The sequence below is a fragment of the Hyperolius riggenbachi genome, chromosome 6 (assembly GCF_040937935.1).
Source record: "Hyperolius riggenbachi isolate aHypRig1 chromosome 6, aHypRig1.pri, whole genome shotgun sequence".
NCBI lineage: Eukaryota > Metazoa > Chordata > Amphibia > Anura > Hyperoliidae > Hyperolius > Hyperolius riggenbachi.
This window is the reverse complement of record NC_090651.1, coordinates 167,051,666-167,078,231: the sequence shown is the minus strand read 5'-3', so window position 1 is coordinate 167,078,231 and position 26,566 is coordinate 167,051,666. Positions and strand designations below refer to the sequence as shown.

At 46.3% G+C, this 26,566-nt stretch overlaps 1 protein-coding gene across 2 annotated transcripts in view; it reads right to left on the bottom strand.

Annotated features, from left to right (window-relative positions):
* Positions 1 to 25,389, bottom strand: part of MYH9 (myosin heavy chain 9) — a 191,028-nt gene extending 165,639 nt beyond the window's left edge. Inside the window, exon 1 of one of the 2 annotated variants that reach the window (XM_068240187.1) lies at positions 25,306 to 25,389. The gene's annotated coding sequence lies outside the window, so the exon portion shown is untranslated. The other variant, XM_068240186.1, reaches the window with a different exon arrangement.
* Positions 25,390 to 26,566: the final 1,177 nt, after the last annotated feature.

The window sequence follows — 26,566 nt, the reverse complement described above, 5'->3', positions numbered from 1 at the left end:
TTTTTTTTTAATCAAAGACATGTAGCACAATAAATTTGGACAAAAATATAGAAATTTTACTTTATTTGAAAAATGTCAGCACAGAAAGTAAACATTTTTTGTCAAAAATTCATGTCTTTGATTATTATATAATAAAAACTAAAAATCACAGCAGCAATCAAATAGCACTAAAAGAAAGCTGTATTAGTGACAAGAAAAGGTAAAATTCATTTAGGTGGTAGGTTGAATGACCGAGCAATAAACAGTTAAAGCTGCAGTGGTCTGAATGGAAAAAAGGCTCTGGTCCTTAAAGAGACTCTGTAACATTAAAAAGATCCCCTGGGGGGTACTCACCTCGGGTGGGGGAAGCCTCCGGATCCTAATGAGGCTTCCCACGCCTTCCTCTGTCCCACGGGGGTCTCGCCGCAGCCCTCCGAACAGCCGGCGACTGTGCCGACTGTCAGTTCAATATTTACCTCTGCTGGCTCCAGCGGGGGCGCTGTGGCGGCTTTCCGTTCCGAACTACACGGAAATACCCGATCTCATTCGGGTCCGCTCTACTGCGCAGGAAACTTGCGCCTGCGCAGTAGAGCAGATCCGACGGCGATCGGTTATTTCCGTGTAGTTCGGAGCCGACAGCCGTCAGAGCGCCTGCGCAGGAGCCAGGAAGGTAAATATTGACGTCACTGCTGCACGGACTCCACGGAGGGCTGCAGCGAGACCCCTGACGGATGGAGGACAGCGTGGGAAGCCTCATTAGGATCCGGAGGCTTCACCCACCCGAGGTGAGTACCCCCCAGGGGATCTTTTCATGTTACAGATCCTCTTTAAAGAGAATCTGTACTGTAAAATTTTTACAGCAAAAAGCATACCATTCTATTCATTATGTTCTCCTGGGCCCCTCTGTGCTGATTCTGCCACTCTCTGCTGCAATCCTGGCTTGTAATTAATAGTTTTAGGTAGTATTTACAAACTAACCAGCTTGTGATAGGCTCACATAAGCAGAGTGTGTGAGTCATACAGAGTCTTTAGGGGGCCTGCAGAGGGTGTGTATCGCTTCTATCCAATCACAAGCAGCCCTGCACATTCCAGCCTTAGCCGCCGACTTAAAGAGAACCCGAGGTGGGTTTTAAGAATTTTATCTGCATGCAGAGGCTGGATCTGCCTATACAGCCCAGCCTCTGTTGCTATCCCAAACCCCCCTAAGGTCCCCCTGCACTCTGCAATCCCTCAAATCACAGCCACGCTGCTGACAAACAGCTTGTCAGAGCTGGCTGTGTTTATCTCTATAGTGTCAGTCTGCTGCTCTCCCCGCCTCCTGCAGAACTCCAGTCCCCGCCTGCATCCCTTCCCTCCCTGCTGATTGGAGGGAAGGGACGGGGGCAGGGACCGGAGCTATGCAGGAGGCGGGGGAGCAGCCGAGACTGACACTACATATGTAAATACAGCCTCACAGCACAGCTGTGATTTATGGGGGATTGCAGAGTGCAGGGGGGACCTTAGTGGGGTTTGGGATAGCAACAGAGGCTGGGCTGTATAGGCAGATCCAGCCTCTGTATGCAGATAACATTCTTTAAACACACCTCGGGTTCTCTTTAAGAAAACAGATTAGATCATATAACAGAGATAACACAGCCACTGTGCAATTAGGAAAGGCTGCAGTAAGCCAGAGCACATTAGAACAGGCAAAGGAACTTATAGGATAGAAGAACTAAGGCTGGAAATTTTGTTACAGAGTCTCTTTAAGGGGTGTAAAGACTGCGGTCCTCAAGTGGTTAAAGAGATTAGGTAGCTGCAAAAACTGCCGCTCCTGTGGGCCGCACTGGCCCACTTTCACAACGCTGCAAGGAGAGACTGTGGGTCTCGCAGCATGCAAGAAGGCGGGGAGCAGAAGTGGGCACAGCCAGGGAGGGAGAGCTGCCTAACGGCAGCTCTGGAGATCCTGCAGGAACATCCATGGTGGGCGTTTTAAACAGGGAATCCCTCGTACTGTGTTTCACCTCCTCTGTAAATAGATATTTTTTTGATTTTTTTTTTTTTTTTTTTTTACACTATTATTATTATTAGTATTTATATAGCGCCAACATATTACGCAGCGCTGCACAATAGATAAAAGGGTTAACATACAAGGTAGGACATACAGGAAACTCACAACAAAACAAGATCATGCAAATGATTTGATAATACAATGTCATAGGTCAAAATAGAGATTGTTCTAGTCCACAAGAGGGGTGATTGTCAGTGTTTCCAGCTTGATTATGCAATCTTACTAAGGGAGATGGCCCTGCCAGAGGCTTACAATCTAAAGGGTGGGGGTGGAGACAATAGGTGTATCTGTTGAGAGGGTGTCTAACAGAACATATTATGGTGCTGGTGTAGGGGGGTATGCGAGCATGAAAGGGTGAGTCTTGAGAGCTTGTGTGAAGGTATTAAAGGTGGGGGCGAGTCCGGTGGCTGGAGGGAGCGAGTTCCAGAGAGCAGCTTATTGCGGGTGGACCTGGCATTCCAGAGGCCACAGGAAACACGGAGCGAATGCCTAGGGGTAGGATGGATAGGAATAAGGTTATGCCGAGGGGGTGTGTGGGTAGAGTTTGGGGGGGGGGAGGGAAGGGAGGTGCATGGGGGTTGAGGGCCAAAAGAGAGTCTAAGGACAAAAGGGGAGAGGGTGCGGGGAAACAGAAGGGGGACAAGGTGTAGAAGGAGGTGGAGGTAGAGCATGTGGTGATGGGGGAAGAGCGAGCTGGGGAGGGAGATAGCTTGGAAATGGTGGAGGGGTAAGGGAGTGAATAGGAGGGAACATTTTGTACTGATGGGATAAGGTAGGATGGGGTGTGGAGAGTGGAAGCATAGACAGGGGGACAGCAGTTAGACCAAGATGAGATAAATGTCACCAATGATGTGGCTGAAGGGGTTCAGCAAAGTTGCATCAGTAATCAATCTGGTACGGAGTAGTCCACAGGAGATCAGCAGTGAAGTTGGCAGAACATCAATGATGGCAAAAAAAAAAAAAAAAAAAATCCAGCTCCAATTGTCCATTTACAGAGAGATTTCTCCCACCCAGCAAGGGTATAAGTAAAAATACACCCCGAAAAACACTTTATACTACTTCTGAGTACGGCGATACAACATGTTTGACACTTTTTTGCAACCTAGGTGCGCTAAGGGGCCTAACGTCCTATTCACAGGTAATTTTGAGGCATTTGGATTCTAGACTACTCCTCATGGTTTAGGGCCCCTAAAATGCCAGGGCAGTATAGGAACCCCACAAGTGACCCCATTTTAGAAAGAAGACACCCCAAGGTATTCTGTTAGGAGTATGGCGAGTTCATAGAAGTTTATTTTTTGTCACAAGTTAGTGAAAAATGACACTTTGTGAAAAAAAAACAATAGAAATAAATTTCCGCTAACTTGACAAAATAAAATCTTCTATGAACTCGTCATACACCTAACAGAATACCTTGGGGTGTCTTTTCTAAAATGGGGTCACTTGTGGGGTTCCTATAATGCCCTGGCATTTTACAGGCCCAAAACCGTGAGTAGTCTGGAAACCAAATGTCTCAAAATGACTGTTCAGGGGTATAAGCATCTGCAAATTTTGATGACAGGTGGTCTGAGGGGGGCAAATTTTGTGGAACTGGTCATAAGCAAGGTGGCCTTTTACATGACAGGTTGTATTGGGCCTGATCTGATAGATAGGAGTGCTGGGGGGGGGGGGGTGACAGGTGGTGATTGATGGGTGTCTCAGGGGGTGGTTAGAGGGGACAATAGATGCAATCAATGCACTGGGGAGGTGATCGGAAGGGGGATCTGAGGGTTTGGCAGAGTGATCAGGAGCCCACACGGGGCAAATTAGGGCCTGATCTGATGGGTAGGTGTGCTAGGGGGTGACAGGAGGTGATTGATGGGTGTCTCAAGGTGTGATTAGTGGGGGGGGGGGGGGAATAGATGCAAGCAATGCACTGGCGAGGTGATTAGGGCTGGGGTCTGAGGGCGTTCTGAGGGTGTGGGCGGGTGATTGGGTGCCCTAGTGGCAGATAGGGGTCTAATCTGATGGGTAGCAGTGACAGGTAGTGATTGATTGTTAATTAGTGGGTATTTAGAGGAGAGAACAGATGTAAACAATGCACTTGGGAGGTGATCAGACGGCAGGTTTGCGGGCGATCTGATGGTGTGAGTGGATGATCAGATTGCCCGCAAGGGGCAGGTTAGGGGCTGATTAATGGGTGGCAGTGACTGGGGGTGATTGACAGGTGATCAGGGGGGATAGATGCATACAGTACACAGGGGGAGAGGGGTCTGGGAAGAATCTGAGGGGTGGGGGGTGATCAGGAGTCCCCAGGGTGCAGTTAGGGACCTAATAAAAAAAATAGTGTTAACAGATAGTGACAGGGAGTGATTGATGGGTGATGAGGGGAGTGATTGGGTGTAACCAGTGGCCTGGGAGGTGGTCGGGGGGGGGGGGGGGGGGGGGGGGAGAGATCAGTGTGCTTGGGTGCAGACTAGGGTGGCTGCAGCCTGCCCTGGTGGTCCCTCGGACACTGGGACCACCAGGGCAGGAGGCAGCCTGTATAATATACTTTGTATACATTACAAAGTGTATTATACACTTTGTAGCGGCGATCGTGGGGTTAACAACCCGCCGGCGCTTCCGAACGGCCGGCGGGTTGTCGTCGCGCGTAGGCGGAGCCAGTTGCCGGGGGGAGCGCGCGTCAATGACGCGATTGCTCCCCCGGCATGCCGAAAGGACGCAACGCCCTTGGGCGTATTGCGGTCCTTTCGGCGTCCACTTTGCCGCCGCCCATCGGCTGTGGGCAGTCGGTAAGTGGTTAAAGTGGACCTTAACTCTTGCACAGGACTGAAGAAATGCATAGAGAAATCCACCATGTATGTATTTATAGAGTTTAGCCTGTTTAATTTCCCCTCATGTGTCTAATCACAAGTTTTAATCCAATCTCCCCCTTGTCACATGACTGCCTATGGCAGAGAAGGCCATTTGAAAGCACAGGATGTTAAAATGTCTGCTTCCACGAATCAGGGAGAAAAAACATTGCAGATTGTAGGCTTTGTATCAAAGAAATGTTTTTGTTTTCAGGTTAGTATGCTGTTGCGTACCAGAGCAGAGGGGACATTCTGAGTTCAGATTCACTTTAACACACACTAGACGACACCTTTTCAAGAGTGAATCTGTCAGTCTTAAGCATGCAGCCACCATCTGCCAGAAGCACTCACACATACAGGAACCCTCGAGCTTTAAATTTGGTAAAGGAGCAGGGCTGTGGAGTCAGACAATTTTGGGTACCTGGAGTCAGAGTTGGAGGTTTCATAAACTGAGGAGTCGGATGATTTTTCTACAGACTCCACAGCCCTGGTAAAGAGGATGACTTAATGGAACATTTCAAATATACTGCTGGTATTGCAATTCTCCACAACTCCAGAGCTCCCTTGGCAGGTTGGAGCTGTCCTCGTGATACAGTATGTGGTTATTACCTTGTTGTATGTTCTCTTATTCCTAGGACACAGACTACTTTTGGATATGCAGCAATGGTGGATCGTGGGGTGGGAAGGTTGGAAGGAGGGGTATTATTTCTGAGGGGAAGTTGCACAGGAGTTTTTCATTGTTTCTATTGATGCATGTTCTTACTAGCTGTACCTTTCTCCTGCAGCAGGTATTTTTGACCTGCTTCTTGTTTGCTAAAATGTAAAGCTTCAATTTTATTTTTATTTTATTTTTTTTTAAACAAAAGTAAAAATATGGGAGCAAATACGGGAAAATTGAGTTCAACAACTTGACATGCTACCCATCAGCCACTGTCTTGGTCCATAATCAGTTTTTTTTTGGGGGGGGGGGGGGGGGGATCAATTTAATAAAAAAAAAAATGAAATGTCGGTTTTCACGAAGATGTATCTTTAAAACTCAGTACAATGTATCTTCATAAGCACCTAGTTATAATGCCGAAGCTTTATGTAAACTAGTTAATAGTGCATCTATAGAACAGTGCTGTGACTATTCTACATTGCTGTTCTGCAAAGCAACCAGTAAGCCAGATTCTTCCAGAAACATAAAATGCTTAATATGTTCAATGCCCTGACATGCGAGTACTGAGGTATGTACAGAACAAGCAAAAAGTTGCAGCAGTCTTGCTGGTCATTTTCTTGCTATGGAATTTCTTACTCTAAGCCTAGGGCTATGTAGGTAATCTTAACCGCTAGACACAGATGTAGCCAGACTTTAGGTAGATAAAACAATGTAAATCACACCATTGACATTTACATTGCATGCCTACCACTTACAATAATTGGGTGCCAAGCCCCAAAATTCCATTTTGATTCCAGGATGTACTATGACAAAGCAGGACGGGGGATGAATCATTTTGTAAGGCGCTGGATGCTTAGCTGAAATCCTGTGTATTAGTTTCCTTGACAGTGGATCCGAGAAACTTTTACTCAATGCATAACTGTGCCCCTTACATAGTTTATATATGTTATTCCTCAAGCCAAATTTTTTTTTTTTTTTTTAGCCTTGGCCACAGCTCCTCCAGGCATTCTGAGACCCATGTAGCAAGTGCTCATGGGAGCTCAGCCTGGGGAAGCGGCCTTACAAGAGAGCGAGCGAAAGCGCATGTTTTCATAGGCTGAGGGGTGGAGATGCAGAGCAGCTTGCCTGTGTAATGATTACAAGCAGAATATAGCTGCTCTCTTATTACAGGAAGGAATAATCATACTGTTGAAGCTGTTTTGTAGCTAGATTTGCTGTGTAAACTACTGTATATTCCGGCGCATAAGACTGGGTGAAAAAGACTTCCCAACTTTTCCAGTTAAAATATAGAGTTTGGGATATACTCGCTGTATAAGACTACCCCTCTTCTAACGTACACCAAATACAAATTTAAAAAAAAATAAATTATGATATACTGGTGCTATGTATGAATAGATACTGGTGCTGTACTGTATGTGGTACCCAGTACATAAGTGATTGACTGGTTGGATTGGTCAACTCTCCCTCTGTGGATTGGTCTCATCTCCTTGTTTATCAGAGCAGTATGGAAGAATACATTGCACTGTGCCCATAAAAACGCAGCATTCACCGTTCTGGCCCACCCTTGTATCCTATTCACCTCCTTTTCTGCCTCTCAGATCTCGCACATGTGTGCCTGCACCGCTTCACTACAGTCAGCAGCGAGATCTGAGAGGCGGTAACAGGATTGGGTGCATCACCCGGCATCAATGACACCGGCGTATAAGGCGACCACTGACTTTTCAGATGACTTTTAAGGGTTAAAAAGTAGTGTCATACGCCAGAAGTGAGTGAGTGTCTTTTCTAAAGTTTAGATAGCTAAGTTAAAAGCTGCAGCCAAGCAATGTAATAAATCAGTTCTAAGTTCAGTGTGCCCTGATCCTGCATCTCTGCTTCTGCCATTCTGAAGTAATCTCAGACAGAAGATTCCAGCAAGGTGCAAAATTATTCTGCATGGTGGATGCAAGCAGAGAGGAGAAAGTATGTTTTTAATTAGCTTAGAGATCAGTTGCAGAATTTACTTGCTGTGCACAGTGAGAGCAGTCAGTCCTGTATTGCTGGATTAAAGAGAACCAGAGAGGATCAAGAAAAGCATTTATACATACCTGGGGCTTCCTCCAGCCCCATACGCACGGATCGCTCCCACGCCGCCGTCCTCCGCTGCCTGGATCCGCCGATACCGGGTCCCGTCATTACCACCAGTCGGCTGGCGGACACGGCCAATTCTCCGCATCACAGGGGGCTCCCTCCATACAGTTACGCGTGTGGCTGCCTACTGCGCAGCCGCACGGGTATGGAGGGAGCCCCTGTGATGCAGACAATTAGCCGTGTCCGCCGGAAGTGACGGGCCCGGTACCGGCGGATCCAGGAAGTGGAGGATGGCGGCGTGGGAGCGATCCAGGGTTACGGGGGGCTGGAAGAAGCCCCTGGTATGTATAAAATCTTTTTCTATTTTAACAATGCATTCATCTCTGGTTCCCTTTAAACAGAAAACCATTCCTGCTTCAATCATGACAGAATTGGCTCCCATCTTCATGGTACAGTACTACGACTGAAAAAGCTCATCTGACAAATTATGCATTTTCTTCTCACGGGTTGGGTTCAGTTAAAAGAAAGCGGCGCGTCGGCGGCGATCGTCCCAAACATGCAGCAAGCAAAGTGCTTGCTGCCTGTTTTTTTTTTTAATAAAAATGAAAAAAAAAAAAAATCAGCGGGGCCTGAGTGGTGCCCTCCGGCGGTAATGGATGAGCTCGTCATTACTGCCAAGGAGGTTAAGTTATCCTGCAAAATGTCTTGATTAACTTTTGAATTCATTTTTCCTTCAATGATAGCAATCAGTCCAGGCCCTGTTGCAGCAAAGCAGCCTCAAACCATGATGCCCCAACACCATATTTCACAGCTGGGGTGACATTTTGATTGTGTGCAGTGCCTCTTTCTGCACAGTGTTGTGTGTTTCTTCCTAACAACCCAACTTTGGTTTCATCTGTCCAAGGAATATTTTGCCAGTACTGTTGTGGAACATCCAGGTGCTCTTTTGCAAAATGTTAAACATGCAGCAGTTTTTTTGGTCAGCAGGGGCTTCCTCGGTGGTATCATCCCATGATCTCCATTCTTGTTTAGTGTTTTACATATCACATGGATGTTAGCATATGCCAGAGACTTTTACAAGTCTTTAGCTGACACTCCAGGATTCTTGACCTCATTGAGCATTCTGTGCTGTGCTCTTGCAGTACTCTTTACAGGGTGACCACTCCTAGGGAATGTAGGAGCAATGCAGAACTTTCTCTATAGACAATTTGTCTTACCGTGGACTGATGAACTGCAAGGCTTTTGGAGATACTTTAATAACGCTTTCCAGCTTTACGCAAGTCAACAATTCTTAAGCCCCATAAACACTCTAACAGCGTTCTTTTTTTTTTAAGCAGCACAATTGTTGAAAAAGAAAAAAAAAAATTATTCAAAAAGCTGATAAGACTGATAAGTCAATCCAACAGTTGGATTGACTTCTTAGCATTGTGAACAATACCAAGAGATTTTTTTTGAGCAGTTTTAACGTGTTCACAACAAAACTTATTCAACAATTGTGCTGCATAGAAGACTGTTGAGCGGGTGTATGGGGCTTTATTTGTAGGTCTTATTAAAGCTCTTTTGTGTGCGGAATCTTTTACATCATGCAATGCTTCTAGGGAAAAGCAAACCCAAAACGTTTTGTTTTTTTATTATAGGGCAGGTCAGCTGTAACCAACACCTCCAATCTCATCTCAATAAGACTCCAGTTGGCTGACACCTACCTCCAATTAGCCCTTGGAGATATTAAGCCCCATACACACGCGCAACAGCTGTGTCTTTTATGCAGCACAACAACCAAAAAAATAAGTTGCTTGCTATTGTTCACACAACTGATAAGACATCAATCCAACTGTTGGATTGATGTCTTAGTTGTGAGAATCAGGGCTGTGGAGTCGGCACAATTTTTTTTGGGTACCTGGAGTCGGGGGAAGGGAGAAAAAAAAAAAAAAAAAAAAAAAAAAGAAAGTTTTTCGCCGTATAAGACGCACTTTTTCTCCCTCAAAAATGGGGGGGAAAAGTCCCTGCGTCTAATACGGCAAAGGCAGGGAATCCCCGACTTCCATGCACCCGCCGATACGACCCGCCACCATCGGGGATTCCCTGCCTGTGTCCCCCCAGCGTCCTCATGTGTCCCCGCTGGCCTGGCCTGCCCCCCCCCCGCTTATGTCTCCGGGTCCTCTGCAGTCAGCGGCAGCAGCTTACCTCCATCTTGCCCGCGGCGATTGAAGACATCCGGCTTCAGTGTGCGGCTTCCTCTAGTGCTGGCTTCCAATGAAGCCGGCACTAGAGGAAGCCGCATGTCTTCAATCGCTGCGGGCAAGATGGAGGTAAGCTACTGCCGCTGACTGCAGAGGACCCGGAGACATAAGCGGGGGGGGGCAGGCCAGCGGGGACACATGGAGGTGGTAAGCTCAGCTGCTGCCGCTGACTGCAGGGGACCCGGAGACCTAAGCGGGGGGGCCGGAGACATAAGCGAGGGGCGGGCCAGGCCAGCGGGGACACATGGATGCTGGGGGGGGGGAAAGGCAAGAGGACACAGCAGGGCGACCACAGGGGACAGGAGGACACAGGAGGTGGACCACAGGGGGGGGGGGACAGGGTACAGAGGGGACAAGAGGACACAGGGGGGAGACCACAGGGTACAGGGGGGACAAGAGGACACAGGAGGTGACCACAGGGCACAGAGGACACAGGAGGGCAACCACAGGGTACAAGGGAGACCACAGGGGGGTAACTACAGGGGAAGGGGGAACAGAGGACACAGGGAGGAGACCAGAGGACACAGGGGGGGGGGGGGGGGACCAGAGGACACCTTAGGAAGACAGGGTGAGATAAGAGGGCACATGAGGTACACAGGAGGACACCATTTGGGGGAGGTCATGTATAAGACACTCCTGAAATATGGACGCACCAGGTTTAGTTTATATTCTTTTTTCCCTGTTTTTTTGCCCTCTAAACCTGGGTGCGTCTTCTATTCGAGCGTCTTACACGGCGCGAAATACGGTAAGTGCATCGACTCCTAATGTATTTAAATTAAGATACAATTTTTTTAACAAATCATATACAGTAATAGCTGTGCTTGGCCCACAAAAATGAAATAAACCAATCAAAAATAGTTACGTTTAACCGCAATTGGAGAGGCACACAATCTTCCTTTCTCAAATCGAATAAAGCGAAGTCGGCGTTCAACTCAGCAGGGACAGAAGTCTGAGGATACGCCCACCCAGACTTTTCCTGTAGGAGTCAGATTTAGGGCCCTTTTCCACCAGTGCGTTTGCGCTGGCTGACTGAATCTCCAAGACGCAAACCGCTAGCGATTTTACAATCGCTACGGTTTGCTTTTTAACATAGGAATCGTGGTAGGTCATTTCCACTACCGCGATTCACTTTTGACGGGAACGCGAACGCGCGGCGGAGCGATATTTGCCGCGATTTTGCTATGCAGTGCATAGCAAAATCGCGGCCGCGAACGTCGGGGAATCGCCGGTAATGGCGATTCAGCTATCGCTAGCGTTCAGCGTGAACGCTAGCGATTGCTAGTGGAAAAGGGCCCTAAGACACTTTTGGAAAGACTGGGTGGAGGTGGTAAAAGAGCACTGGGTACTAAAGATTATAAGGAGAGGGCACTCTTGGAATTTCAAAAGACCACCACCTCGAGAGAAGTTTCAACAAGAATTCCTTCTCAATTGGCAAAAAAAAAAAAAAAAAAAAAAAAACAATTCTGGACTTCATAGTTTTACAAGTAAACTCCACAATTGTACCAGTTCCACTTTAACACTTTTCAGGAATCTATTCACCGCTATTCGTGGTCCCAAAATCTTCAGGAGGTTGGAGACCGGTACTAGATTTGAAGTATCTAAACAAATTTGTAAAAGTTCGTCATTTCAAGACGGAATCTCTTCAGACGATCGTAAAACTGGTTCAGGTGGAAGATTGGATGTGCTCAACTGATTTACAGGACGTTTACCTGCATATTCCCATAACGAATCCGTTCCAAAAGTACCCCAGAATTGCAGTAGGAGATAACATTTTCAGTTCCAGTGTCTGCCATTTGGCCTGTCAACATCAAAGAACCTTTTCAAAGGTGTTGCTGCCAGTGATTGCAGAGTTGAGATTGAGGGGAATTAGAGTTTATTATTAATCGACGATATTCTTCTGTTACATCAAGCTCGAGAGAGCCTATTGCGACATCAAGAGGTTGTGCTAGCTCTTCAGTCCTTAGGTTGGATTATACATTTTCGCAAGAGCCAGTTAATCCCTGCCAAAGATCTGATTTTTCTGGGGGCAAGAGACGGTGGAGAACAAAATCTGTTTACCGGAGCAGAAGATCCAATCTTTGAAGAGAAAGATCAGAGGGTCTTTAGCCTCAAGGTACCTAACTGCATCGGATTGCCTGAGTCTAAGGTCCTTATCAGCAACCATCCAGATGGTGAAGTGGGCTCATTGAAACCTCAGAGGTCGGCAAACCTTTTTTCTTCACCGATGGAACAGGTGGAATCTGTCTCAAAAGCTAACCTTACCAGACAGTGTGAAGCAATTCCTAACTTGGTGGATCATTCCAGCAAATCTGAGAAGCTTCCAGCAGATATAACCAGATACTCCAGTGGTAACAACCACGGATGCCAGTCAAGGTTGGGTAGCCCATTGCGAGGATGCATGGCAAAGAAGATGGCGCGTTTCTCAGACAGGTGTGCCTTCGATCCTATTAGAACTTTGAGCAGCATTCCTAGCCCTGAAAGCCTTTGCTCAGCGGATATGAGATCAGACGGTGTTGTTGAGGACAGACAACATGACTGCAGTATTGTATATTAACAGGCAAGGTGGGACAAGGAGTCACTTCTTCAGGAAGCCAGTCACATTATGACATGGGTCCAGGAAAACAAAGAGCGTCAGCTCTCTACATCCCGGGGCCGCAAAATCAACCGGCAGATCACCTGAGCCGAACTTTTTACAGCCCACACGAGTGGTCTCTGAACACATCAGTCTTCAACAAGATCGTCAAGAGTTGGGGGAAACTGCAGTGGGATCTTTGCACCTCAGCAGAGAATGCGAAGCTTCCAAAATTCTTCAGTTGGGCCCATCACCCATAATCCTCGGGAGTGGATTACCTGTCTCAAAATTGGAATTTCAATCTCATGTATGCGTTCCCACCGTTACCCTTGATACCGAGTGTGACAAATCAACGTTTATTCGTCCTAAAAAAGTAGTTAGAGCCTTATAAAATATTCTCTATCGCCACTATTAAAAAGTGACAGATAGGGAAAAGCTTAAATTTACAAAAAGATCAGGGAAGCCAGGGGTTAACAGTTCCTCTCCCTGGTCAAATGTAGCAAATGCTGACTCTTATTACCTAGTTTTTTCGCACCTCCGTGTGACAAAGGGTCCTGGACATTCAGGGACCCCCAACCAGGCAGAAAGAGGGAAATCTCACACCTCCACTGCCCTAACCCCGACTTGGTGGCTCCTCAGCTCCATACATGAAAAGAGCAGCCACAGGAGGTCCTGCTAACCCCTTGCAGAAGCCACTTAGAGACAACAGCTGGCTTTCTCATTGACAGTTAGGAAACCTGTGACCTCACAAATATGAAATCCATCTTTTGTCATAAAGATGACTTTACAAATAGGCAACGGCCTTTAGAACCCACTTAAGAAATTCGGAACAAACCACACAATTGGAGGTTTACGAATTAACGGTAAGCCCTGCCAAAGCAGAAATATGCATTTTGGGGTCACCGTTCACTCTAACCCCCCCCCCCCCAAGTTTGATGATATTGTTATCGTTAAATTCTGATCGACCTGAAAATGTTATTAGATTTAACATAACCTGTATGGTTTGAAGATTAGCACAGCTATCATGACTCAGATATAATTTTTGTGTTCATGCAAGGGGCGGGGAGATCTCCTGTTCCAAAGAGGAGTGTGATCCACGCCCCCTAACCCCTCCTTGCTGGAGTGGGGGCTGTGACGGACGAGCCGTCAGTGCGCAGAAAACGCAGCCGCAATCGACTTCCTGCCTCGGTTGTCGTTGCACTGCCCCAATCAGAATCTCATGTCTGTGGACACCAGGCAGTCCAGCCTGGGGAGTCTCTGCTGTCTTCAGGGGAGTAGTTAGCAGAGTTCTTTCCATGAAGCCTGTGCCCTGTGACTTGCTAATGAAGCCAGAGGGGTAACACTCAGATGTTAATTAACAAACCAGGAGTCTTTTCAGAGCCAAGGAAGCTAATCCCAGCAGGGGGCAGACTTAGCGGAACCATTCAGCCAGGATAGGGAAACAGAGTTATGATCTTTATGCATGTTTTAGAAGTACCATACATCGGAGAGCTGTGGGAGTTATATCCTTCTGCTGGTCCGGATCTTGTGAGTATTTTGATATTAAATTGGGGCCACTGGCAGAATCAGAACTCGGGGAATTCCACCGTTTTTTAGCCGGGCATGCAAACATGCCCAAGTTTGATATCATATTAATCGGTAGGTTCTGGGGATCGAGAATATGTAATTATTATTTGTGTGCCGGCCGCGCAGGTCTGCCTAGGGAACATGTCAGGATTATGAGGTTGCTAAAGCCCCTGCCCAGATGTGATTACCATAGTCCGGCCTGGGGGCCGACTCTGGAAGCCCGCCTCTGATCTCAGCTCCATTAAAAGTGAATGAGCTGCCTGGGAAGGAAGTCCTCCCATTCCATCCATATGAGAACATCCTGCTGCCAGCTCAGAGGACATAGGGCTGGTGGCCATTTTGCTGAACTTTGAATGAAGCTCTGAAACAAAGGAACATGTGCTGGCGGCCATCTTGATTGGCCATCTTCTGTAACCTGGAACAAAGAATTCTGCTGAACTTTGATTGAAACCGTTTTGCTTGAACTTTCTGATTTTCCCACAAAGGACATATTTCCACAAACCATAAGTATTTTCTGCCTTTTTATTTCATACTGGCTATTACTGTCTTAATTGTGATTTTAATAATTGTCTATATATTAATTATTTATATTGCGTGAATAAACGACTTTCTCCAAGTCATTCACTGTCCGCTACCCTGCTTATCAGCACACACAGAACTGATCCCGGGTCTCTGAATATACGCTACTGTTTGTTTGTTGTTGGCTAGACAGAATAACGTGTGTTTAACCGTTTTATTCGCAGGATTAGTCAGTCAGTTAGTGGGCTCCACGGTCCCATGATAACCGCGGTGGTGGCAGTTTACTCTGAACCAGTGGGTGAAGTTGTAATCACCCGTGTCTCACAGGCTCCCTTCTGAGTTGTCTGCGGCTAATTCTTAACGGTTCCTGCGCATTGACTGCGACCAGAGTTCGCACGATCTGTGCGCTGGCACCGTTTAGAGGGCTAAGTGCGGTCAGCCACTAGGGCTCCTGTGACAGGGGCTATAACCACAGAGAGCCCAGAAAGCTCTGGGTCCTTTACCTTTCATCTGATGCCTAGTAACATCCTGGCAGCCCGCAAGGACACGGGCCAAAACCTCCATCTTGGAGCTATTTCTCACAAGGCCTCTGGCCGCATAGCAAAACTGCCATTTTGGGACTTTCTAACAAAGGCCTAAGGCCGTATGGCAATCAGCCATTCTGGACTTTGATTGCCGCACGGACTACCAATAACGGTATTTGAACTGTATATTCAGACATTCTGTTTCTTTTCATCTCTTCTCTCTGTCAAATCAATCTGTTCTAAAATAAGCTGTGTGTATGTAGTTTAGAAATAATCTAACGATTTTTTTATCGTTCAGTCGTGTGCCTGTTTTGGTCATCTGATTGCTGCTATAACGAATCTGCCCTCTGAAGAGTCAGTCATACTACCGCATTGTTTTATGATTTGCTTATAAATTGTTGTAAATAACCGTTTCTTCCTTCTAGGATTAGCTAGTACCAGATTTCCTGTGCGAAATCGATAACTTTCGTTTCTCGATTGTAAATCCAATTCGAGATTGCATCATATAGGGACCCAGTAACCTTTCTTTAACGTCACATTGCTCAGTCTTTAAGCCGTCGGAAATGACTATTCCCTGAACGGTGACTGGAGCATGTTGAACGTGATTGGGCTGGCTACCGTATTATGATAGAGGGGGTCTCTTTCCTCCCTACAGAACGCGAGAGAGTGGTGGCAGTGTATTTACCCGATTTCCAGCACAAAATCGATATTTTTAGTTTACCAATTGTATATACAATCAGAATTGTACATGTATGGGCACCTCCAACCAATCTTAACCGTTTACTACGCACACAGTGAATTTGCCTCCAGCAGTCTCTAGTGCATGAGACCTGCATGGCAACAGTTTAGTAATTAGTAATACGGGATTGGTGGATGTTTGTCCCATTACATATTGTCGGCAGCTGCGCGACCAATCTTTATGATCAGTCTGTTCACTGTACTTCCTGCATATGCTAACGGGAGCAGATTAGACGGGATTGGCACGCTCTGTCGCCTTTTCTTTCTTCCGTCTGATGATCCAGCAACCAGTCTTCGTTGTCCGTCTGCACCCGTACTTCCTGCGTACGCTAACCGGAGCAGATCGACGTGATTACGGGGCTGGATTGTCCCACCGAGATTCTTGCAAAAGCTATCAAAAGGAGTTGGCAATGATCATAGCTATTCTTCCCTTTTGGCCAAAGAGGCCATGGTTCTCTCTAGCTATGAGTCTCAGTGTAGAACAGCCATTCAGACTTCTGTTGATCCCAGATCTAAACGCAGGGGAATCTCGTATGCCCCAATCTCTAAAAACTGTGTTTAGCGGTATGGATATTGAAAAACCAAAACTTATAGACATGGGGTGTCCGGATGAGGTGATTGCTACGTTATTAAAGTCCAGAAAGCAGAGAACCAACTCTACGTACTATAGAATATGGGAAAGATTCATTTCTTTTTCAAAGTCAAAGTGTTTTGATCCATTGGCTCCACAGATCTACAATGTATTGGATTTCCTTCAGACGGGTGCAGATAAGAACCTAAGCCTTTCAGCTATAATGCTAGGCATACACGGTTAGATAGTTCTCATCAATCGAGCCGCCGATGGCTCGATTGATAAGATCCAACCTGTCTGATACCGCGCTCGATCCCCGTGGAAAGACAACAGAAAAAAACAGAGCGCTGATAAGCGCCCGCGGGGACGAGCGGGAATTGATCCGCGCACACAAACGGCGATGTGCTGGCTCGATACCGGCGCATAAAGTATCAGCCTCAGCGCTAACCACCACAAAATGGGCTCAACATCCTTTAGTGGTTCAATTCATTCAGGCAGTAATGAAAATTAATCCGCCAAGAAAACCTCTCTTCCCTCAGTGGGACGTGGCCTTCGTTCTAGATGTTCTAGCTTCACCTCCCTTTCATCCGGTAGAATCAACAACTATTCAGCAGATCACTCTGAAAACTGTTTTTCTAACTGCCACATCTTCAGCCAAGAGGGTGTCGGATATTCAATCGTTGGGATGTTCGGGTAGTTTGTTACAATTCTACCCAGATAAGGTGGTAATAAGACCTGTACTGCATTATGTGCCAAAGGTCTGTTCTACACATTCCATATTAATCAGGAGCTGACATTTCCAACTTTTTCCCTATCAAATGATCTACACCCTCTGGATGTTGGAAGATGCTTGAAAGCATCTTTGAAAGTCACGGCAGCATTTAGGGCTTCAGAGAATTTGTTTGTCAACTTTCAGGGCTACAGGAAAGGTCAGGCAGTATCCTCCTGAACCATCGCTGGGTGGTTGGTGAAAATTATTCAGCAATGCTACAGTTTGAAAGGTTTAGAAGTCCATACTCATTCAACTAGAGCAGGGGTCGTCAACCCGCGGCTCCGGAGCCGCATGCAGCTCTTTTTCACCTACGCCGCGGCTCCTAGGCGGCTCCGGTGCCAGTGGCTGCGGTGCGCGTGTGACGTGTGCTGTCGCTGGCCGGCAGCCTATCAGAGAGGCCGCCGGACCAGTGCAGGGCTTCGGGCGGCCATTTTCCCGTAGCCCTGCAGTGTAATGCAGGCAGGACGTGACGTAGGAAGAGGATCGAGTTGCGCGCCACAAAGTCGGGACAGGAGGAGATCGTGACAGGAGGTCTTCTGACTAGGTGAGTAAATGGGTTTTTCTTTTCAGATCTGCTGAAGGATTGTGCATATGGGGGTCATATCTGCTAACGATTTGTGCATATGGGGGTCATATCTGCTTACGATTTGTTTTATAATGGTTTTGCGGCTCCCAGCTTTTTTTCTCCTTTTCGGAAACGGGTCCAAGTGGCTCTTTATGTCTAAAAGGTTGCAGACCCCTGAACTAGAGGAATGATAACCTCTTGGAAACCATATGCAAAGCTGCTGGTTGGTCTCCTGTTAATACGTTCATGTCTCATGTAAATCCTGCCTGTCTTATCTCTCTGGATTTTGGAAGGTCTGGTATTTCTGCAGCTAGGAAATAAATTGGCTTGTTTATTGGGCAGTATATCCCTCCCTTTTGTTGATTTGTTATATCCCAGAGGTATGCCGCCATGTTTGCTCCAGGAAAGCGGAAAATTGTATACTTACCTTAAAAACTATGGCGGCATACGATTCCCTGCCTCCTTGTCCATTCGAGGACTTACTTTTAACAAGAATGGCGAGGCAGGGGTGGGTTAATCTTATCATATGGACTGTCCTATCGGGTTCAGGGGCGGAGCTAAACCCAGAGGTATACCGCCATCGTTTGTTACAGGAAAGGAAAATTACCAAAAGTATACAATTAACCGCTATCTAGTCTGAAACCTCATGCACATGCTGGGGGGGGGGGGGGAGGAAAGGTTGCTGGAAATGAAAAATCTAAACCATGGACTGCACTTTACTAGGAATGGTCTGGTCAATGAGAAACTTAAAGTCGATGTGGAATTATGCAAATTTTGTATGCAGGTGATGGATAAATCAAATCCAACCAAGGTATACATAAATGTGCATAATCTAGCATCAAGTCTTCATTTGCCTTTATTGTTCATCCTATATTTAGCCACACAATTATCTATTGTGGTGGATTGGTTTAGGCACCACGTGTACAAATATTGTGGCATAGTGGTTTGAGCTCTTGCCTTGCAACGCTGGGTCCCCGGTTCGAACTCCAGCCAGGTCAACATCTGCAAGGAGTTTCTATGTTCTTCCAGTGTCTGTGGGTTTTCTCCGGGCACTCCGGTTTCCTCCCACATCCCAAAAACATACAGATAAGTTAATTGGCTTCCCCTAAATTGGCCCTAGACTATGATACATACACTACATGATACATAGACATGACTATGGTAGGGACTAGATTGTGAGCCCCTCTGAGGGACAGTTCGGAATAAGAAACTCTGTACAGCGCTGCGTAATGTCAGCGCTATATATACATACATACATATACTTGAATAAAATAATGAACAACCACAGGTGCATATATGCATGCACAGCTTCTCTACTGTTCCCACTTCCCAGTCCATTTCTCTGCAGTCTGTACAGTGGTGTGAATGCCCTCATCTTTGCACATCATTCTCCTATGTCATCAGTTGAACTGTATGTACATTAATTTTATCTAAAATAGGTGTACTTCAGCTCAATACCTCTGCCCCATCTCCACAGAATACAGAGTGCATAGTTGGGTGAGCCACTGCTGATTAGAAGGAAAGCTGGTAATCTGATGCAGCTTTGCATAGGGCAGATCTACTTGAGAGCTGGAAGCCACTAGGAATCGCTGCAGTACTTTTAAAATCACACCAGTGCTGTGCGCAGCGATTCCTATGGCAATTGATCACCTTTTGCCAATTTGAAGTTTACTGTACAGCGTTTCCGAATAGCTGCCTTTTTTTTAACTTTATTATACTTACCAGGTGTCAATGTCTGCCTTCCGTCTGTAGCCCCTCCCCCTAATGCAAGAGGTCATAGGTGCTTCTCTAGGACCAGAGAAGCATCTGCAACCTCTTCTGCTGGGGTGGGGCTATGGACTGAAGCTAGACATCTTGACACCAGTAGGAGTTAACAGAGCTGCCAGCAGGACCACGGGGAGGATGCCAGGAGACCTAGCAAGCTACAGGGGACTGGAGGAAGCCCCAGGTAAGTCCAGATTCTATTTCTTACGTTCAGGGTCCATTTAAATTAAAGGGACTCCGAGCACCTCTCATGGGCATGCCTTTAAGACTGCCACCGGTACTGCAAAGTACTTAAAAATGCATACCATTCTGTAGCTTGTGCTCCCTTTCATTTGATGCCTGAATCGCCATTCTACACCAAATAGTTTTCGTTCCATTTCAATTTAAAGATCACAGCTGCCATTTTGGCTATGTTACAACTTCTGGGTTACCCCTGTCTTCTAAATTAGAGAAGTGCATCACTGAATGAAGCAGGAAGAGGAAGTGACACGCATGGCCTTTGCAAGAGGCTCCTCCAGAGGGGTCATAGCACGACTTTGTTGGACGTTGGAAGGAAGGGGAAAAAAAAAAAAACGCTAGGAAGCAAAAGCACACAAAGGTAGAAAAGTAAGTGTGCTCCCAGCCTTATAGTCACTAGAAAAATACCAAGTCCTGTGACACGGTGCCTACCAGACCTCATGATTTCTGACCCAGGTGGGCACATGGCCACTGCTCCTAAATAGAGGAAAAAAATCCTGATTTATTTTTTTTAAACCGTGCACAATGTGCAATATAATATCCCTCTCCCTCTAGCAGTTTACCTATACAGTAGAGTATCGTTACATTAAACATCAGGCTATAGTAAACTCAGTTCCCTGCCCCCCCCAATCATGTGCCTGTATGAACATATAATGCACGACTACTGATGGAAAAGCAAGTGAAGTGTGGTCCTGTGTTAGTAAACTTGATTATGTAAACACCGGTGGCCATACAGTGGTCGATTTGCCATCAGATTCGACCAACAGATAGATCCCTCTCTGATTGAATCTGATCAGAGAGGGATCGTATGGCCACCTTTACTGCAAACAGATTGTGATCGGTTTCAGGCTGAAATCGATTCACAATCTGCGGAGCTGCCGCCCCCCCTGCATACATTACCTGTTCCGCCGGCGCGACTCCCCTGGTCCCCGCTGTCTTCTCCGCACCGGACCGTTCCTGCAGCTACTGAAATTCCTGTCCAGGGGAAGTTTAAACAGTAGAGAGCGCTCTACTGTTTAAACTTCCTGCCGGGACAGGAAGTTCTGTGTAGCTGCAGCGGTCCGGAACCCAGCGGGGACCAGGGGAGTCGCGCCGGCGGAACAGGTAATGTATACCCGCTGTATTGCGTCGGTCGATGGGCATTCGAACGCCACTATCGACGCACTCTCGACCCGCCGGCGATCGAGAAAAATCTTCCGCACCGACGGAAACAATCGATTTTGGACAGAAATCGATCGTTCTGTCAGCGATGTGCGCGGCGATTTAACAGCCGATTCGATCACTGTGATCGAATCGGCTGTATATCGGCGGGAAAATTGTTAGGTGTATGGGCCCTTAAGAAGAGTTGCACCAATGCTGCATTTCCCCCTCCCCCCAGATACTTTTCATGACACCCAGCTGGAAGAAAATTTTGGGGATAACACTGTACTTTAATTTACTAGTGCACATTAATATTTCATGTAATATTACAGCAACAGCTGAGCATTAACGAAATCCACCTTAAAGGAAAACTTAAGTCAAATAAAAAAAATGACATTTACTCACCTGGGGCATCCCTCAGCACCCCGAAGCTGGATGGTGCCCTCGCAGCCCCGCTCCGATCGTCCTGTCCCCGCCGGCGGCTACTTCCGGTTCGGCGACAGCCGCCGACAGGCTGGGAACGCGGCTGATTTTCCGCGTTCCCAGCCGCTGCTATCACCCTCTATGCTGCTATAGCGTATATATAGACGCTATAGCAGCATAGAGGGTGATAGCAGCGGCTGGGAACACGGAAAATCAGCCGCGTTCCCAGCCTGTCGGCGGCTGTCGCCGAACCGGAAGTAGCCGCCGGCGGGGACAGGACGATCGGAGCGGGGCTGCGAGGGCACCATCCAGCTTCGGGGGGCTGAGGGATGCCCCAGGTGAGTAAATGTCATTTTTTTTTTTTACTTAAGTTTTCCTTTAATTCATAATTTCCCTGTTTATAAAACCACTTCAAAAAGCCTTCAGCAACTGCTACAACTGTACCTACAGATGCACAGCATTTAGCAGCTGATCTGATTATTTGTGACAGTGTATGAAACTGCAAGGCAAAACACAGATCCTCCCAAGCAGCAGCAGAAGAAAAATGAACTTCCATAGAGGAAAAGAGTAACATTACTTCCTATAAGCTTACTCATACTCATGACTACAAGGAAGCATCTGTAGACAGAATAGTAGGTTCATAGAGTTCTTAGAAAAAGCAGTCCCAAATTAACTTAGTTTGGTATTACTTTTACAATACAGTACTGAAAAGGTATTGTATAGGCATAAGTAAAAAAAAAAAAAAAAAAGTCCTGGGAGAAAACAAAGGAAAGAAGTTACTGTAAAGGAGCCCATACACTCGTCAGATTGGCAGCAGATAGATAAGAAATGCATCTGATGATCTATCTGATGTGTTTTTAGAACATTTTTTACCAGGATAGAATTCCAATAGATTTCAGTTTAGAATCTATTGAAATTCGATCTGATGGAATTTTTTTGCCATCAGATTTCCATTAGGGCCAATGCAAAATGATTAGCAATCTCATCAGATCGACCTAGATTTTCCACCCTGCCAGTTCGATGGAAATCCATCGAAATCGGCCGATCGGTCGATTGGCCAACCGATTTGCAGTCGATCGATCAGAAAATCGGCTGAGTGTATGGGCCCCTTAACTCAGGAACACATGGTCCTCAAACAGTACTAAACATACAGCACTGCCTTTGGTTATTTTCCGGCTTCCATGTGGGTGTTGTCACATCTGGCAGCAGTACTTTAAAGTCCTCAAATGTATCTATACTATACATACAGCCTTGGAATTCTTAGCTTTTCCATCACATACTGCAAAAGTAAGAGGACTGCCATACTTGTATCTTTTAGCAGCTCCCCCTTTAACCACTGTTAACGCCACTGCAAGTTTTCCTAACTCACTGAAATATTTTAGGGCAATACCATTTTGACCAATTAAAGGGATGTTATCAATTTAATTTGCATTAGACAGCTCTCAGGTGTGCTAAAATTAAATCAACAGTACATTTATAAAAGCGTAAACTTCACACTTTACCTATGCACGCTGCAGCATACAAGACTGGGTGTGGCATTATCAACAGTAAAAGTACCTAGAGGAAGTTGGGCTTCAGATAAAGGTAGTGGTTAGGATTACCTTGTGCAATGCAATAGCGCCTGTTATGCTAGCACTACAAGATTTTATTCTAGCAAAACCACATTATATAACTTCCTCAGTTGAACGTTAATTGGGAAAGACCATTCTTTCAGCAGATCGGCATGGTCATTAGGATCCACAGAAAGGACAGTATATAAGCAAGGCTGCCTTATGCTGGGAATACACCATACAATTGTTAGATTTTTATGTTCGATTCTCTGTTAAGGGGCACATACAATTATACTATTTCCCGCCGATATACAGCAGATTCGATCACTGTGATCGAATCTGCTGTGAAATCGTTGCGCAAACGCTGACAGAACGATCGATTTCCGTCCAAAATCGATCGTTCCCGTGGAAGATTTTGCTCGATCGCCGGCAGGTCGGGAGTGCATCCATAGCAGCATTAAAGCTCCACGGGTTGTGAATCGGTTTCATGTTGGAAATTATCTATCTGGCAGGAAAATCTAAAGGCTGCCATACACTGGTCGATTGCCACCAGATAGATCCCTCTGTGATCGAATCTGATCAAAGAGGGATCTATTGGCTGCCTACGCTACAAACAGATTTTGAATAGATTTCACTATGATACCGATTCACAATCTGTGGAGCTGCCACTGCCCCCTTCCCCCTGCATACATTACCTGACCTGGCCGGTGCGAGTCTCCCGGTCTCCGCTGTCTCTTGTCCATACTGGGCTTCAGCTTCACTTTACTTCCTGTTGGGGGAAGTTTAAACAGTAGAGGGCGCTCTGAGTGAAGCCAGCAAGAGCCCAGTGCAGAGAAGGAACCGCGGTGACACACGCCGGCGGAAAAGGTAATGTATTGACGCTAGCATCGGACATTCGAATGCCGCTATCGACGCACTCCCGACCCACCGACGAACGAGCAAAATCTTCTGCGCAGACAGATTGACGGGAACGATTGTTTTCAGCTGGAAAGCTATCAGTCAGCGTTTGCTTAACAATTTCACAGTAGATTCAATCACAGTGATCAAATCTGCTCTATATCGGCAGGAAATCGTTTAAGTGTATGGGCCCCTTAACAGAAAATCTAACAATTGTATGGTGTATTCCAAGCATTAGATTCATGCTGCACCAGACTGTCTATTCAAATATAAAGTGGGCCAAGGAACCAAATATTGATGGGGGGGGGGGGGGGGGGAGTCAACCCATGTACAGCAGGCTTTCTAACTCCATTTTTCAATCCATGTAATCCATATAACAGGAAGTAGCCACCCCACACCCTTAGGTTAGTGCCGTCTCACATTCAGCCAGGCATACATGTTAGATGAGCATTCAAACTGGCAAACAATCCAGTTGGAGAACTATAGTTTACTATTTCATTTGGATTTCAGGAAAGACCTGTATACCAAAAAATAAAAAAATAAAAAGTTTGAAACACCATCATTAATGTAGGTGTTGATACTCCACCGCATCCAAATGGGTGAGGGGGGAGGTCTTCTCTTCTAGTCTGAATGATCAATAATGCGATTGGTTATAAATTACACCCTTAAATGGCCATGTTACGATTGTGCAATCAAAATTGAACCATTGATTGCCACCTATAATACAAAGGGCCCTTCTTAGAAAGACGACAGCTACCATCTGTCCTACCGTTTTACTTTTCAGTAATTAAACAGTGAATTCGCAGTTGTGAAACTAAACTGAAGCATGTCTCCCAGACTTCATACACCAAGCAGCAGTGAGAAGAGGAAGTGAACCAAACATGCGTCATAGTCTGAAGTTTACACTTTATGGTGGACACATTGCAATTAGAATCGACCTCGAGATAAAACTCAAGGGCGGATACGAGCGCAGAACAATCCGCATTTACTGCTAACAACCCCTACAAAAATAACCAGCTTACAGCAAACACTAAAACCCTCAAGTAAGTTGAACCGCAAGTAATCGTTACTGTAGGTTAGCCAAGCCAGCAGCTGCATTTGCTGCATTCTCGGGTGTCTTCATCAGCCTGCTGCACGGCTAATAAAAGATAACAGCCACTGCCCGTCATTCTTCAGCCCTACCTGAGGCAGGTTGGCTATAGCCGAGCGAGGTGGGAGGTGTGGGGGCGTCCCGCACACACCTAGCGCCAGTATTACACGCACACAACCTCTACTAGGAGTGGCCGCCGCTGATAGCCTTGTCCAGCACAGTACATACAGCGCGGCCGACCGCCAACTACTAGACCAACAGTAGTAAGTTAAACTCCCGCATAGCAATAAAGATGACCAGCGGCTGTAGAACGGCGCTCCGTGCAGTCAGGAAAGTTCACGCGACATGCGCGGCAAGGAATGTGTACGGCTCTCAGCCGCACGGCATGACTGTGCGAAGACTGACACACGGCGCGGAGCAAGCGGAAGATAGCAGTGACAGTACCTGAAGGAAGGACGCCGGAACACAGCCGAAAGGAGCTGTTCTGAGGAAACCCAAAGACTTGCTCGTTATTACGGCCGCTCGCAAGGAGCCGGAGAACCAACTAAAACTCACCGGCGGGGTAGGTTTGAAGCAGGGAGGCGGCCGACAAGCCACACCCACGTCAAGGAGGTGATTATGGCAGGAGGCGGAATGCTCAGCAACCCGTCATCTCTACTGACCAATCAGTAATGCCGACAAGCGCTGAGCGACAGGGACGTTTCCGCGTTCTGTCTTTTTGGCCAATAGTATGTCAGACTGTCTGACGGGAAATACTGTCAGAGATACAGTTCTGGGACAAAGGTGTAACATAAGTAGTTTCTTAATATCCGATGTCTGAGGTAACGGCGCCATTCTATAGAAGAGGCTGTATCAAAGTTACAGCAGGATGGAGACATTTTAACAATGTGTACATCCTGTTCTGATTTTTTTAATTGTAAGCAAGGGTGTCTTTGATTCAAAAGGAAGTATTGACAACTAAACTAATGCAGAATTTAAATCAAGTAATGATGTAATAAGCTCGGCAGTTAATTTCATAAATGTGAGATAAACATTCCCAGGCCAATTGATAGAGTACAGATTCTAGGCTTGCAAGGAAGAACAATTTCACCTCTGGTTAGTTTTGGAATTGATAGGTGACCACACCCTAAAAGGTCAGATACTTTTTAAAGGTTACCCAAGGCAAGGGCCAGAAGTTCTGTTTAACTTACCTGGGGTTTCTACTGCAGTAGGCTGGTAGAAGCCCTAGGTTAGTTAAATTTAACTTCTTCCCTCTCATTTCGGGGATCTTTTAATAACATTAAAATAAAAAGACTAGTAGAGCACATATATATTTGTGCAAATTTTCTATGAAAGCAATGCTAAGAGTGGTTTGCCTTAAAACAGAAGGTATTTGGGATATTTCAGATTTAAGTGACTGTCGGGGCCCATTTCCACTTGCACGGGTTCCGCGCCAAATCTGCAGAGTTTCCCCGCAGGCAAACTCTGCCACAGGGGGCAATGGCACCACCGGCCAAATCGCTTGAACTCGATTGATGTATGTCTGTTCTCAACGCAAATAACTATGTAATTTGAAAATTATGAAGGGTGAAAATGAAAAAAAAATTGTATTTTCTGCATTTACGACCAATTTTTCCCCATAAAATGACTATAAAATAAAATATTCAGGAAAAACAAAATATTACCCAAAGAAAGCCTAGATTCAATGGAGTAACAATAGACCCTGCAAGGGATGCAGGGACAGTGGAGCACGTGGAGAGAGAAACCTGAGGAGAGGGGCCCCTATCAGAGTTGTCTAGAAAGGCACTGTACATTTTCTGGAAGTCCAGGAAAAAAA